The following is a 16,499-nucleotide window of genomic DNA, read 5'->3' as shown; positions in this document are numbered from 1 at the left end:
TAGCTGTACAATTCCCTGAAAAAAAAATAGAGGTGGGCCCAGCTCAATTATTGGCTGAACAACTGATGCTTTGAGGAAATTCAGATCTGCATAGAGGCACCAGACTGGGGGAGCAGGATAAAACTTACTCTGTGAGTATTATTTAATCTGAGGTTTTGGTTTACTTTAAGGGACTAGGAAGCAACTCTGACAAAACATTTCTTCTAGTCATGGTGCGTCAAATTTTTCTAAGCTTTCTTTTAGTAACAAGGTACTTTTCATGAGAACTTAACAACCAGAAGGGTATTTGTTATCATAGTGCCAAAAAAGTATTTCAGCTGTAATTAAATAAATAAATACATAAATAAATACTAAATGTGGACTGAAACTCTTGTCTAAATTTTAGAAATTGGCTAATTCATGTTATTTTTGAAAAATCACACCATCATTGCTCATTAACAGCTTGTGTGGATTTAAGTCTTCATGATTTATTTTCTCCTTCTTTGAAGGTAAAAAACTTTACTGACATATTAATGTTCTAACTGTGAATAGAACATTCCATTTTGTTTGAAGGATAGTTCCCTTGATCCATTAAATAAATACTACATGTGAGGAAAAAATGGAGCTAGATTGATATGCAAGAAATGCAGTCACTGTGGGCAGATTTATGGTGTAAGGGAGTAAAGGGAAGTCATATGACTGTGAAAAGATAAATGAAATTACGCTTATGGACATTAAATTCTCCAGTATTGAAAAACGTTGGCTATTTGTGTTTAGAACATACAGTATTTAGTATAAATGGACTTCAGTCAATAAATCTGCAGCTTCCAAGGTTGACATCCAAATGCATAATTTCTGCCAAGTTACAAACAGAGAAGTTGGTTGTATTTTAATTTGATTTGAAAATGGCAAGCTTTGTCTCATTGCTTGGTGTCTTGCACCTATCATTACTGCCATGGTTGGTCTGGCTTTTTCACTAGCTTGGTCTCCCTGTGTGAGAGGAGGTGTTTTATGCTCATTCCCTATGGCCAGCATGGTGGCATAAGATGAGCCTGATGAATTTGGAGGAACTTGTTCATCAGTTTGAAATGCATCTTGGGTGAGCAGCTCGACACAGTCCTAATTTAACAGACTCTGAGGCTTATGTGCTGATGATTTCTGCTAGTAAAGTGTTATAATTGGATTATTGAAGTATTAGGTAAATTCAGTCGGATTTACTGTTTGAAGTGGAAATACAAAAAATGCTGGTATAATATTACTGCTTTGTCGTACCTATTAGCAACATATTCTAGTGTTGCAGCAACAACAGATTTGCTTTCAACTATTTAGATTCCCGATGTATAAAACTACATTATTTGGGTGGGTAACTTGGTGGACGTCTGTGACCTCTGAAGACCCTTTGTTCACTTTGTAAAGAACACAGACTTTCTTGCCTATAAGCAACAATAAAATTTCCCCGAAGATGATATGACACTGTGTGATGTATTTCTTCTTAAAGCAGAAACATGTTGTAGCTAATAATGGGGCAGGTGGCAACAAAATCATAGAACTCAGTGCATTTTACAAACATATAAAAAGTCTAAGTGTCCTTATGATGACAATTCCTAATCATGGGGGTAAAAAAAAAATAAAAACAGAACTTTCCTTTTGCAGTTATTGACTGAATACATGTATAATGTAATGTGTGTATGTAATGAATGCAAAAAAGCTTGTCTGCCTGTCTATCTTTCTGTAGTGTAATCCTTATTTAAAGATAAGCAACATGAAGCATAGAGAGATAATACTTGGCCAATTTCACAAAGGAAGTGGCAACTATGTCTATTCAGAGTTTTTAAGAATATAAATTTAGTGTATTGAAGGCAACCTTGTTAAACAACCAAATTTCACTGGGACTTGAGGATTATTGGGTGGTTTTGAAAAGTTTACTTTTAAGCCAATCTTATATTAATAATGTTAAGCCTTGGTCTCTTTTCAAATCTAAATCTGTTTTGTTTGTTTGTTTGTTTTTGTTTTTGTTTGTTTTGTTTTCCCTATCTGTGCCACTCAGGTTTAAATGAATGAAGTACAATGGCATCACCTTCAGTTTCAGTATCCTTAACTCTGACAAAGTTTGTGTATCTGCTTTTTCTCTTTATGCTAATATTAAGTGCCCTCATTCATAAATCTGTACATTTCAAGCAACTAGGAAGCAAATCTTGACATTGCCCAAGTAGATCAAGAGAGTGCTGTGCATCAGGGATGCATTGAAACAGCAGTTACAAATATACCAAAGAACCTAAAGGCAATTTAGATCCAGATGCAAACTGCTCAAGTCTTTCTTTATAAAACACAGTGTGGGGCAAAACATCCCATGTGTTCAAATATGTTCAGAATCCTGATAATGATTTATTATATCAAGGGCTAAAACCTATGTTTCCCAGGTGACCGAAAACAAATGTAACCTGATTGTTAAACAAGCTCCCTCACCTAATAAATTGGCTTTATTTAATGTAGGAAAGCTCAGAAATAAGGTTTTATGGGCAAGTCTCAGGAGTCAGATTCCTTCATGGAGACTCTGGGACTTGAGGTTTGAGCTCAGGTATGCGGTTTCTTAGGAGCGGCCCTAACATTTGGGACCCTGCAGATAAAGTTTGGGTGGTGATAGTCTTCCTGAAGGCTGATCTACTCAATCCTCCACATGAACGCATTTTGGATCAGAGCATATGCTTGCTTACTCTGAACAGCTCATATAGACATTGGTGCTTTGTTAGCTGTATTATCACATTTTTGTGGTCACAGCCTATGGCACTAGTGATGGTGCCAGTTTGGTCTCACAAGCACACAGAGACCAAAGAACATGCAAAGAGATTTTATTTTCTTCAGTGGTTTACTGTTTTGAAATTTAAGGAATGGTGTAAATGGGATGCTCCTCTGCATTCCTGTCTGCAATCACCTTTCCAGATATAATGAGATTTATTCTGCATCTCTTTTAAAGGAAATTGCACCAATTTTATTGAGGATCTATTCACACTGTCAAATGATTTGTTCTGGGATTCTTCTGAATTCCGTAACTTTGTGGAGGTGAAAAGGCTGGTTTTGGTGGGATGGAAATCAACATCTAAACAAGTTCAGAAATATGGGTTTCATATTATTATTATTATTATTATTATTATTATTTGTGTAGATCATACCTTCATATATCAAGTCTTGACAAAGTAATGTCAATACTTATAAATGCTACTCCTGATCCTTACAAGGTGAGGGTTATGGGCAGCTGAGGTTGCATTCTGGCTCTCACAGCACTCTCCAAATATTGGTGAGTGTGGGGTAAATTTTCACCTTTCCCAACTTAATTCCTGGTTTCTGAACACACATTTTTGAGAAGCGTGACATCGCTTTATATATATCTGTACATATATTGTAAATGTGTATATATGTACACAAACTGTATATATATCCAGATAGCAGGAGATTAACTCCATCTGTGGGATGAGTTTGGTGATTCTTCATTCCTGGCTCTGGCACTGGCATTTAGATGTTATTGATGGCTTGATCACAGCTGAGACTTCCTCAGCCCTTTGCATGGATGAAGAATTGAATACTAGGAGACAAAATCATGAGCACATAGCAGCAGACAGCCTTCTTTTTGCATCTTGTGGAATGCTTCTGACCTTTAGCAAGAATTTCACTGACTTGGGAACAGCTTTTCAGTCTAATGAAGGTTTTTTTTTTTTTTTTCTTTTTTTAATCCATCCTTATTAAAACTGTTCTTTAAAAAAAAAAAAAAAAAAAAAAGTCCTGCCAAATTTTTGTTTTTAATAATTTTGTATTGAAGTTAATTGTTTAAAAAGATACACACATATAATTGCACATGTACAGTCTGGAATGCATTATGGACTAATGGTCTATGTAAGTTCTTTATGAAGTCTGTTTTTATTTATTTATTTATTTATTTTTCAAATTAAGCATGTACTAAAAAAGCCTCATTTTTTTTTTTTTAATGTAAACCATTTAAAAAGTCCCCCAAAAAATGGTCTTTAGGGAAATTTTTTCAATGCCTTATTTTTGCCTGGGGCTGGTTTTCACAGCTAAGTTACAACTGTAGCACTGGCTTCAAATAGAAATGTTGTCAGAATCCAGCAAGGTTAGTGGGCATCTCTATAATATCATACATGTAGTATAGGCACAAAAAAAAATGGTAAATTTAAACTAAAAATATTCTGCAAAGTATCTTACATGTATTTTAAGTTTGAGAGTATTTGTTGCTTTTTTAAGAACTGAAAGCATTCTCAGACATAATAAGGTGGATATTTTTTTTAACACCTGCCCACTTCATTTGAATAAATCCAACACTAGATTTAAGAGCCTGAAAATGAAGAATTAAGAAGCATGCAGATATCCTTCAAATTGGCTATTAAAAGATTAGAGGCTTTTAAAAAGTTGATAGGACATCAGAATGAGACAAAATACATCCAGGAAAGGAAGTAAGAAGGGAAATTGGAGACTCTTTATTAGAAATTTCAGAACCTTGAAGACTGGTAAAATCTAATAGAAAGGCATTATTTAAAAATGGTCCAGGGACATAGGAGAAAGGAACATATCTCCTGGCATAAACTGGGGAGAATTTCCTAGATAATATTTTAAGGAATCACAGAGAGAAAGGTACACAGAGAGAAGTATAGCCTGATTAGAGAAAGCAAATTTAATATTGGGAGTGTGTGTGTGTGGGGTGTTAGGGTTGGGGAGAAGTCCTCATATCTGACAGATGTACTGGAATCCTTTATCATTATTATTTCTGCCAGGATAGACAAGGCAAGGCAACAGACATCCTATACTTACATTTTCAGACATCCTTTGACAGGGTTTCCTAGAAGAGGTTAATGCTAAGATGTGGAGCCACAGAATAAGTGGAAAGTTGGGTTTAATGGATTTAAAATTGGCTAAAAATCACAAAACAAAGTGTAGCACACTAGCAATCAATGGACCCTGTACCAGCCAGAAAGGTTAGTGGTAGGATGTATTAGAAATTATTTTAGGTCCACAGATGTTTATAGAAAAAATTATAGGGTACTACGTATTACTAAAAGCAAGTTTTCAAATTTTGTTGATTACATTAAATTGCAGGGAAATATAACTGATGAGAAACAATGACAGAAAAACACTGTAGAAATCAGATCTTTTTACTATCAGTATTAAAATTTCCATGACAAAGAGCCTTCTATGCAAGTAAAAATTGGCACAATGGATCATGGTGCAAAGATTGCGCTGAGGGAGAGTTAACAACCCTTGGCAAGAATTTTTTACTCCATCTTCTCAGGTCACCAGAAAATTGTACTACTGAAACTCCAAAATATTCTATGTGAGAATTGAACTTTCCAGTCTGAAACAAATGAAAAACATGGTAGGTTTAATGCATATGATTGCTTAGGAGAAAAATGTGAAATTTGTCTGAAAGAAGGGGAGAGAGTATGGGGACTTACTCTAATCCTCTCACTTATAAGTTTATTAGTCTGTTATAGGGCTTGGCAAAAAACTAGGAGAAATCTGAAAAAGATGATGATCATCATTAAAACCTAATTTCAACTCATTTAGTTGACTGAGGTGAAATATTTTGACTACTTTTGAATTATTTAATGTTTTTACCCTACTTTCTGATATTTCTTTTCAAATTCCACTTAAAAAGTAAAAACACAGAAGTTCAGCTCTGTGTAAGTGTCAAAGCAAAACACATAATTTCTGAAACTAATTCCAGTTCAAACAAATATTGGGAGAATCTCCTTCTTGTGGTCCTTTTAATCAGATGAGATCTGAATTTCTGATTAGATTAGTTCCCAGAATTTGTGTGTGTGTGTGTGAAATGTACTAGTAATTAGATGAAAACTTCATCCACACCTACTTTAGGGGAAAAAAATAAATAAATAAAACACATTAGCTGATAGAGCAATAGAAAGGAACCTGTTTCTAAGCAGGTTTGAATTCTGTGTTATTTTACAGACTATGATTTGAGGTAAAATACATACTCATTTCACTCCTAATACAGCAGGTGAAGCATTTCATGGCTGTTTTTGGTGCCCTCATGCAGGGAGGATCCATCCAACATTAATTCAGTCTTAGCCTGATTCCCAAATTATGGCCCTGTTATTTTTATTCTAAAAGGATCTAAACTGCATGAAAGTTTTAGGCATTCTTCCATTTCCCTCATATCTGTGTGTGAGGGATGTTGTAAGAAAATAAGAGGTAATCTGGAAGAAAATATAAAGGGAAAGGCCTATTTCATTGGAATACCAGAGAAAGCACAGTAGTGGTTTTTCATATTTTTTTTTTTTTAAGATTTTTTTTTTTTTTTAATGGGCCTATCCTGCCAAATGTTCCTCTGAAAATGTTAACAAAAGTTCCATTCCTGGAATGAATTGTTTCTACAAATCATGATCCCAGAAATACAAACATGGATAAATGGTCCCATTTTAACTTTGAATGCGGTATAACTTACTGAAAACAATCTGACAGTCTGCCAGCTTGCCTTCAACAATGGCACAGTACCAAAACTAAGACATACAGTGGAGAAAAGCATCACATTTTAGAAATAATTTCTTGACTAAAAAGGTAAGAGTGACAAAACCAGATAAATGTGGCAGAAAGAGGAGGTCTGATAAGAATTGAGTGAGACATCTGTGGTGGATTTTTCAGAATGGAGCAAAATGTGTGTGTGTGTGTTCAAGTCTTGTGGCAGAGCCTCTGGAGAAAGGAAAAGCCAGGGATGACATGGACAGGTGGCAAAAGTTGGAAGTTGGGGTTGTGTCCTCTGCATGGTGGTCATGGGGATCTACTAGAAAGCATATCCAAGACAGACATGTAGATACCTAAGCCAACACTGAACCAGTTTGTACTTGTGAATCTGGGGATAGGCTTTAACTGTATGTAAACTGTCACCAAATATTTACATGGTGACTTGGAAGTGTGCTAGGAGATTGTCTTGGATCAAAGGGGCTTCTGAAAAGAGGCAGAACCAATCTGTTTCCAGCTGCAGAGGACTGCAATAGCAGTCAGCCCCTGGAGTGCGACAGCTGCACCTTCCCAACTCCTGCCAAGCCTGCAGAAAGTCAAGGGGGTCTTCCATCACTGCCCAGAAGCTGATCTCCCCAGGGGTGCCTCCATGCTCCTTGCAGCTCCTCCAGGCCACTCCATGCATTCCCTGTTGCATACACACAGACTTGGGCCATTTTTGAATGGTGGCCAATGGTACAGGGTTTGCATACAGCATAGAATGGGCTAAAGAATGGCAATTTGATTTCATGACTTGTGAGTGTTTGAGCTTTGTTTCCATTCATGCATTTTTATTGCTTTTTTGTAGTAAATATATTCTTTCTAATTTGGAGGAAATAGAATAATTCTGAAATAGTTGCCCATGACCTGAGAAGGGCTTTCTTTCTGAATCCTTTGCTCTCTCCCCAAATTCCATCTTGATCTAAGAACTTGCTCTACTAAAACTTGCTCTACTAAAGTGGGATCAACACATTTATATGAAATCCTTTTGCATTCACAGAACAGTAAGTTTTTATGAAAAAAAGTATTTGAGAAAATTTCCTTGATTAATAGTGAGAAATAGATAAAGCTACAGTGCATACACTGTAAGCGTAGTTTACCCTCTTATTTATTCAGAATATAAAAGGAAAAAATAAAACTCATTGAGAATCTATTTGTACTTTTCATAAACTCTCTTCAGTAATACAACCCCATCAAACCACAGTTCAAGTATACAAATAATAATATTAGTCAGAATATTCACTCCCAAAGCAATTTTAACACCATTCAAAATATAATCCTTCTATGCAATATACCTCATTTAACAGCCATTAATGCCTTTTCCATCTCAAATCTGGTGTACCTAGTAATGATTTATTTTTATCCATTGTTTGAACTGATTTCATGTTACCAACAGACCTGTACTAATCATGTGGAGTGCAATACGCAAAGTGTGCTTGCCAGATATTTTTTAACTTTAGGCGCTGCACAATTTACAACAGAAAGAACAGAAATTATAAATGCTTTCTTCGCTTGCTAGATAATAAGCTAGAGAAAAAAAAAAATAACACCACAAACCCTTGACCAATTTTGCATTCGAGAAAGAGAGTTCATTTCTTATATCTAAACTAAACCAGTCCCTTAATTATACCACAGTAGGCTGATTGCAGGCAACACTACACAAAATCTATACATCGTGTTTGGCAATGCATCAAACTAAGGCACATTGTCAAGGCAATGTTAACCATTTTCCCATACTGGGACCCTGATCTTGCCGGGCACCTTCAGCTCCTGCTGGGCTAAATGATGAGATCCATGCTCTGCCCCTAATGAGCAAAACTCCCCCACGCCTGGCACTTGGGCTGCCTGGGCACAGCCCATGCGGGAGCCGGCACCTTGCGGTTAAATAGCAACGTGCAAACAGGCAAAGAGTCAAAACCTTGCAAATGAGTTATTCATTATGAAATATTCACACAGCTTGACTGAGTGGGCCTTGCAGCAGAGTGGTGATGTTCTCGGTGCTTTATAAATAGGGAAAGCGCAGCACGGTGTACGTGTGGCTTCCTCGCGGAGCTGCGCGAGTGGGGCACGGAACAGATGACAGAACTCCCAAATCCTGTTTCTCCGTGATAATTTCTTATCTAAACTCCTAATTACGCAGCACTTCACATTCTGAGCTATATAAATATATTTTTTCAGATGTACACTGTGCTAATGGTATGCATGTGGGAACGGGAACTTTCTTTTTGGCATGACTGCTCAATATCAAAAGCAAAAATCTTTTCTCCAAACTTCCTCTCAGAGAAGTGAGAACCACCAAACTACCAAGAAAAGTTGACGTACTTTGCAACATCCGTGTGCTTGTCGCAGCAAAGCCAGCTCGTGGTGTTTTTCTAGGCTCCGTATTGCTGCTGGGTGCATATATGTTAATCACAGCATAGGACAGTGGGAGCCCATGTGTGGAGTGAAGCTATGAAGATTCACTCTACCTGTAACTGTTTCTCTACCTATACGTGTTTCAGAAATTTTCACTCAGGACCTGGGCTAGGACAATCCTGCAAATTTAGCTGTGGGCACAACATGTTTGTGTCTCAGGAGCACTTCTTCTGGTATAGTTTTGTTCAAAAGGAAGCTAGTTGTATATTTGGAGCATTGATGCTATTAATGCAAATCAAGGAGAAATCAGGGGGGGCAACTGGGTTAGTCACAAGCACCCTCCTGATCCAAGCTAACCCATTAATGTAGATGTACCTATTCCATCCCAGGGATACATTCTCCTATTAAACTGCACCAACTAATGAAGAAAGATCTATGTAAATATTTTTTTCAGTATCAGGGGCTAATAAATTCTCCTAAAGACTTTTATAGAAGTGTTAGTCATATTATAGTGCTACTTTCTGTATGATATTATTTCAGTATTAGTGGTTAAACTGTGTTTAGAAAGCTGAATGCTTTTAATAACATTGAAAAGACCTCTTTTTTTTCCTTATTACCTCCCCAAACTTTTTACAGGTACTGTAAGGGGTACCATCTGTATGAAGATCTGGTATCTTTTCCCTTCTGAGATTGATAGGTACTACCATATGGTAGATAGGATGCTCAACTTTGCAACACTGAGGGCTTTTTTGGCAGCTCTCCAGGAGCTTGAGGGCCACACCTCATTTACATATACATTTACATACAATTTTTATTTTAAATAAATGCACACAGTTAGGATGGGTTGTTGAACTTGGGTTGATGCCTTTTTGAAAGACATACAGACATTATTTGTTGCTTGTGTTCCTTAGCAATAAGTAAAACGGTAGTTACATTTACCCTGCAATTATTTTTATTTATTGTCACTATTGCTGTGCTCAGGGGAGGAAAGCACTGTCACCAGCTTAAAGAGCTCCTCAAATTACTCAAAGAAAGTTCAGTGAATACTTTTTTCCAGGTGAATGGAAAATATTTCATTTTCAAAATTCCATGGTAGTCTTGTTATTTGTTATGCTTTCTTTTGTTTTCTTCATAAAATGCATGTTTTGTAGTGAACATTCATTATTTTTATAAACAGATGCAGAAATATGTAAGAGCATAAAGACATGACAGCAAAACTGACATTAGTCACAGTTAGATGCCCACTCCATCTATGGACTGGGCACATCTGAACAAACTATCAGCCAAAAACCTTTGCCTCTAAGGTTAAGAGTCTTTTTTCTTTGGCAGCTGTAATTAATTAGCTTTTTTTACCATGTTTTACCATTAAACCATTTACCATTGTGGAGTCCTTCCACTGGACTCCACAAAAGGCTTCTGAGTATCTTGCAGAAGCTCCTTTTTCATCCTGAGATTTTGAAAATTATGTAGGCATGGATGCTGCCTTCTCTAATTTTTAAGGGGCTTATTGTGAGAGGTCAAAGTTGTTGCAGCTTTGCCCAACGTCTCCCTGGTTAGATCAGGGTCCCTCCGTAGGGGACAGGTTTCCAGTCACACCCATCTGGTGGAAGAGTACTCAGTAATAATATGATACTAAAAATAAAATCAGCGAAAGGGCAAGAACATTTTCTTCCAAGTAAAACAAAGTCAATGGAAGGAACTGCTGAGACAGAGACTGGGTCCTTCAACTTACTGTTGCTGAAGGTTCAACTATCCATTGAAGGGCCTCCTTCTCTCAAATTCAGAGAGAATGTATTGGTATTTTGTTTGACCACAGAAATTCATCAGCAAATGGCAGTATTGATCCTGTTTATACTTGAATATATAGTCTCATCCGAAGTCACTTTTTTCAGGTCTAAAATAATGATGAAGGACCTGATTTTGCATGTGCTTGAGTGTATTTTTTGTAAGCAGCAAATTTGCAGAAGTTGCTTGGACAGGTGTGTAGCTGACTCTGAAACTTTGTGGATTTGTTATTTACTGGAAAAAAAATAATGAATGACTGTGTGAATGGGAGCCTCATACCCTTGTTAGTAGTTCCTCAAAGAAAAATGTAAATCTTAACATACTTGGAAGTGAGATAAAAGTGTAGAGATATTATGTACCACCAAAGGAAAGCTGAATCACCTAGAAAAAGTTGATGTGAATTCTCAGTGGTTCTAGCACACAGTAATCCCAAAACAGATGGTAAAGATGGTCCTTTATTTATTTATATATATATGTATTTAAGGTATGGATGAAAATAAATGGAAGCGTGGTTGAAATTTTGAAATAATTTGGGGGCTGGATGATTTTTGGGATGCAATCAGAGGCCAGACACAGATTTATAGGCACAATCAAATCCTTTGAGGGCAATTGAATTTTAAATGTGTTATCAAGAAAATTGGTGTGCTTAGAAATGGCCAGAGGAGAAACTGAAGACAGGAGTAGCAAGAGATTTCAGTGTTTTGGACATCCTTCTAATTCTTTGGTATGAATAGCAATATGATTGATGCAGCAATAACTGCAGTGCTGGAGGGATTTGATACCCAGAGGGAATCAATTAACTGGATTTTGGATATTGGAGTATTATGACCTTTGCCTAGATCATAATGTTGACATGTAGGAGCAAATGGAAGAATATGATTCTTTTCTGATTGTAATTGACTGGAGATATTGATAAGAAGGTGGATATCCAAATTTGCAGATAACATTTTGATCCTAGAAGATGACCAGAGAACAGTAGGTGAGTCTTGTCCAGACCTCAGGTTATCAGGTGGCAGGGGAGAAAAAGCTTATTTAGACACAGCTCCTGGCTTCTTTATACTCTTTAGTGGGCAAATTACATCCATCTAACATCTTCATTATTGATTTACGGGTGAATGATGCTGTGGTTTGCTCCAGAGTGACACTGAGTCAGGATTTATTGGGAAAGTTTATCTTGTTATCCAGTTGTGGTCTTATTCGACATCCTTGCAAGGAGGTATCAAGGGGAGCTGTCATCACTATTTCATGAATCATCATTGAAGTAATGGCCTTTGCCATTGCTGACTTGTGAACTGGGAAGACAGTAGGATCTTTTTGGGCTTTCCTGTGGTGGGAGTCTCACTCAGAACTATTAGATGTATTAGGTACATCGTGCTGATGGCTTAAGAGATGGCTGAGACAGCTCAGAGGCAACTGAGTGGGGCAGTTGCCAATTAACAGCAGAGTTTTGCTATAGCCTGATGTGTCCTGTGGTAGTGGAAGGATGGTACGTGATGGGTAATGTTAGGTGGGGGAACGAGGAGGGGTCATAGCTTCAAGTGTAGGGAAGAAAGATATTGCAAATGTGGGCTGAGTAGTAAGGTGATTGGTGAAAAAAAATTATGCTGAATTTTCTTTTATTGTTCATTATTATTATTATTAACTGTTAACTCTTATCTATTGAACTTAAATAGATAACTGGTAAAATCAAAGTAATAAAAGCCGGAATTCTGAAAGATTTGCAGTGTCTTTTGTACATCTTTCTGGTGTGATGAATAGATTCCCTATATAAAAACAGTCTTATTTCTTTTTCTTTGTAATCATGGAAGGCAGATGATATTCAGTTATGATTGCTTGTCCCCTGCTGAATTAGGATTGTGTTGTCAGGTAGCCTTTTCCTTTTCTAAGGCTAACTCTAAATTAGATAAAGGCAGACAGCTGTGGCCTTCATGTAACTATTTTTCAGCTGATGCCTGCATGCTCTGGCTTCCTGTTCATCTGCTGGTGAATATTCCTCGTTCCTGTAATATCTATCTCTGTATACCCACTGTTTACTGGGGGATTTCCATAGCTGAGGAATGAAGAATGACAGGTTTCATGCACACTTTTGGGGGTAGCTGGAGAGGGAAGATTTGCTTATTGTTAATTAGCTATTTACATAAAAAAGTAAAGTATAAAACACATTGAGTTCTGTGAGTAAATCCTTTAAAACAAGAAGTAATGAAGACATTGAAGCAAAACATTCAAGTAAATGATGCTAAGTACTGCAAGAGTTACTTTGCTCTCTGAATTATTTACTCTCCTAAAAATTTCTTCTTTAAGTTTCCTATTTTCTCTCTTCCATTTTATTCACTTGTTACCCTCTTTGCCAGTGTCCACGTACATTCCATAGTAATTTTCCAGGTCCCAGGGCAAAAGTTCTTTCATTATCCTTTTCCCTTGGAATCACCGGGGTCATCTGCCCAATGTTTTCCCCATTTAAAATCAGTTTATTTTGGATATAGTTATAAAAGCCCCTATAGAAAAAATAAACATTTTAAAGCACAGAAGAATTTTACCAAATACTATCCGGTAATTTTAATTTCTGATAATAATCATTTGAGAATTTTTGTTGAGATTCATGTGACTGTTTTTTTCACCAATGAGCTCAATGTGCAAATCTTTAAGCAAAGAATGTTAGCAAAAATATTGCTTTTGAAATTACTTTATTGTTTAATAAAGTAATTATTCATTTTCAATGCTGTAAAAGCATTTCCTAACTTCACTGAAAAACACTGGACCTAAGTTTAAGTTTAAACATTTAAGTTTTCCTCTAGAAGTTCACTGGAAATTCTAAATGAAACCAATTAAACCAAATTAACCCCTTTTTCTCTAAATAACTCCGGTGCCTAAAGTTGTCCCACATTAATTTAAACTTGTTGCTTCATGGCACTTCAAAATACTAAATATTTCACTATGAAGGTGTTTTGAATTCAACAACCATCTTTTATGGGTGGAATAAAATTTCTTTTGATATTGATCCAGTTTTATTTTTGCTTTCTTTTGTAAGAATGAGCATTGGGATCATTTTGATTCCTTGCAGCTTGCTTCCTTTCCAGTTCATGCTTTGATAAGAGCTAAGAAAAGGAGAGGAAGCAGAGGAATATATTCCTTCACTTTTCTTGAAAAACAGTTCCTGTCCTTGCAAGGAATGCCAATAACATTGTTTGTTACACTAATTCAGTTGGAACAATCATGCCACCTGCAGTCGTGACTCTGCATGCTGTATGTTGCTAAATGCAGTCCTCTCTTTCCCAGCAAGGGTGGCTTCCCAAAGAGCTACGAAGTCACAGTGACAAATACCCTCCTTCTAGACGCTTTATACCTGCAGGAAAAGTTACATAATCCAGCAGAAATTAGAAAAGCAATCCATGCAGGGGAGAGCTGTATTCCATATATTATTTTGTGTGTGTGTGTTTGTGTTTTTCAAAGTTTTTTTTTGATCAGTTAAGGATTAGAGCTTGTACTTCCAAAATACTTCGTTTTTAAATGATAACAATGCTGTTCATGAAGTTCATATAGCACAGTATCTGGCCCTGGAAAATGGGAATTAAAAACAGATAAAAACAAAAGCTACAAGGTGTATGGATTCATTTTGTTTCATCTTAATGTTGTTTCACATTTAAGTTGAATTCCTGGCAGCCTCATTGCACAGACAGAGTAAAAGTACAGAACAATTACAAAAGAACCAATAAAATAAAAAGCCCTTTTGAGCAATGGCAGCATTCAATAATTGTGTCAATGCTGCTTTAAAAGTTTCAGTTTCTACAGCATCTCCAGTCCCAAAGTGTCTCATCTGCTTTCTAATTTTCCACAAGATGCTTTTAATATTTTGAGATTGATATTGAACCACAGGGGTCTAAAAGGTTTCAAAAGATCTTGCATATGCATTTGGAACCAAACGATCAATTAGATTAATAAAGGGGAATTGTAATTTATATATGAAGCCTGTAAGCTCTTGCAGAGAGGTATGGAATAAGAAACCAGGCAGTGCTCATGGCTTGGGGAGAGCCAAGATGTTAAGGTGAGAAAACAAACGCACCCAGCAGGAAGAGGTACACTCGGCACCAATTTAGTGACATGAATCTGATGCTTCCTGCTACAAACATGGGCAAAATGGGAAGAAATGATGAATTTAATACAGCACCTGTCAACGTAATTATCATGTGAAGCCAGTGGTACCTTGGGAATGGTTCTACTGCAAAACAAAGGAAAAGCTTGTAAATGGAAAATTGTTATTAATTTCTACGAGCCGTCCTGTTATGGTTGAAATGTTGCCTTCAGGCTCTTCCTTGCAGTTATAATGGCATCTCTTTTGCTGTTTCCTTCCTGAAGGCTTGTTGGATTGTCAGTTTTATGTTTTTTTAGCTGATAGTCATCAACCTTTGCTTAATCATCTTCTTCCTCCAGCCTGGTGGTGCTGGCAGAGGCTGGTTCCTGCTGTGGGGCTCCCTGGGGCTCTTTGGTGTCCCGAGGGAGTCCCACTCTCCACAGGGTGCCCTGCAGTGGCACTTGAGCCACCAATAGGAACTGTCAACAGAACTAGCCAGGAAAATATGTGAATACAAGCTTTTCCTTTCAGAAAAATTGTTTCTATCAAAGTATGAGCTTTATCAAGAAATCGGATGTCTTTACCAACATACTCATGTGAAGAAAATCAGTGGAAGATGTCACTTTTTTTTTTTTTTTTTTTTTAAAGAAAGCTCTAACAATTTTATTTTTGAGTGATTATTTTCTAGAATTCTGTTCTGCTTTTTCTAAGCACAGTAAACCCCACCATGTCAAAACAAAGTGTTTTGCTCATCTCAATCCATTTTTTTTGAGACCTCTTTGTTGAGAATCTTTAATGGTCAGCTTTTGCTCCTGTTTAATCTCTTTAAATGCTTTGTGAAATGGATTTTTGTGTCCTCTGCAGGGTTCAATTTATTGGGTTTGGAGTTGGTGTTTTTAGCAGCTCCTCATGTTTAGGTATGTGTTTTTGAGTGCCTGGTGACAGATCCAAGCTCTTCTGCATTTGCTCTGTGCTGGTTAGGAGGAAGCCAAATCTGCTATGGAAATCTTATGATCACATGAACGTGAAATTGCACTGAAATGACTAAAGTTTACGTACAAGGCCATATGTTTTCTAGCAGGAATTGGCTCACTTAAGGCCAGCATAGACCCCAACCAGGCTGAGCTCATTGCTGTAGGTAGTTTTATAGGTTTATTGAAACTTCCGAACTGTTTGGTATGCAATATAGCTGACAAGATTACTACTTACACCCTGTGCCGTCAGCGCTGTACGTTCTCTAGCTGATTCTTCCACCCGTTTCTCCTTCTGCAATCTGTGCAAGAAGCTGTTTTCTCCATTAATTATAGCCAAGCCGTTAGTGCAGCACTGCTGAGCTCACACACCCACTGAAACCATTGCAGTTGAGTTTTGACGTCTGACCTTCACTGGTCACCTAACCTCCTTGTTGGTAGCTCTGAGTTCCCACAGGAGGATTTGCTGGTCCAAAGCTTTAGACCCACGGAGGCAGGTGGGTCAGAGGCTGCCTGTGTATTGCCAGTTCCTCCCCATATGAAAAGCTGGTATTTTGATGCCCACCCTCTATTTCTTAATGCTTCAGTATCTCAAGAGTTTTTAAAGGAGAACTAAAATCTGAAGTGAGTTTTATGGGGTTAAAAAGACAACATAAGTGAGACTGTGTGTCATCAGTGTGAGGATCAGCCCTTGTGATAAATTTCAGCTCCTATGTCTCATGTGAGCTTTCCATACGGCATTCAGTGTGCTAAGGCTGCCATGGGAGAGAGAGGTGGAGCTGTCACAGCATCACAGCATTAAATGTCAGTTGTTTAAT

The sequence above is a fragment of the Netta rufina genome, assembly GCF_964035555.1.
Source record: "Netta rufina genome assembly, chromosome: 6".
Lineage (NCBI taxonomy): Eukaryota > Metazoa > Chordata > Aves > Anseriformes > Anatidae > Netta > Netta rufina.
The sequence above is the reverse complement of the archived record's forward strand: the minus strand, read 5'-3'. Positions refer to the sequence as shown.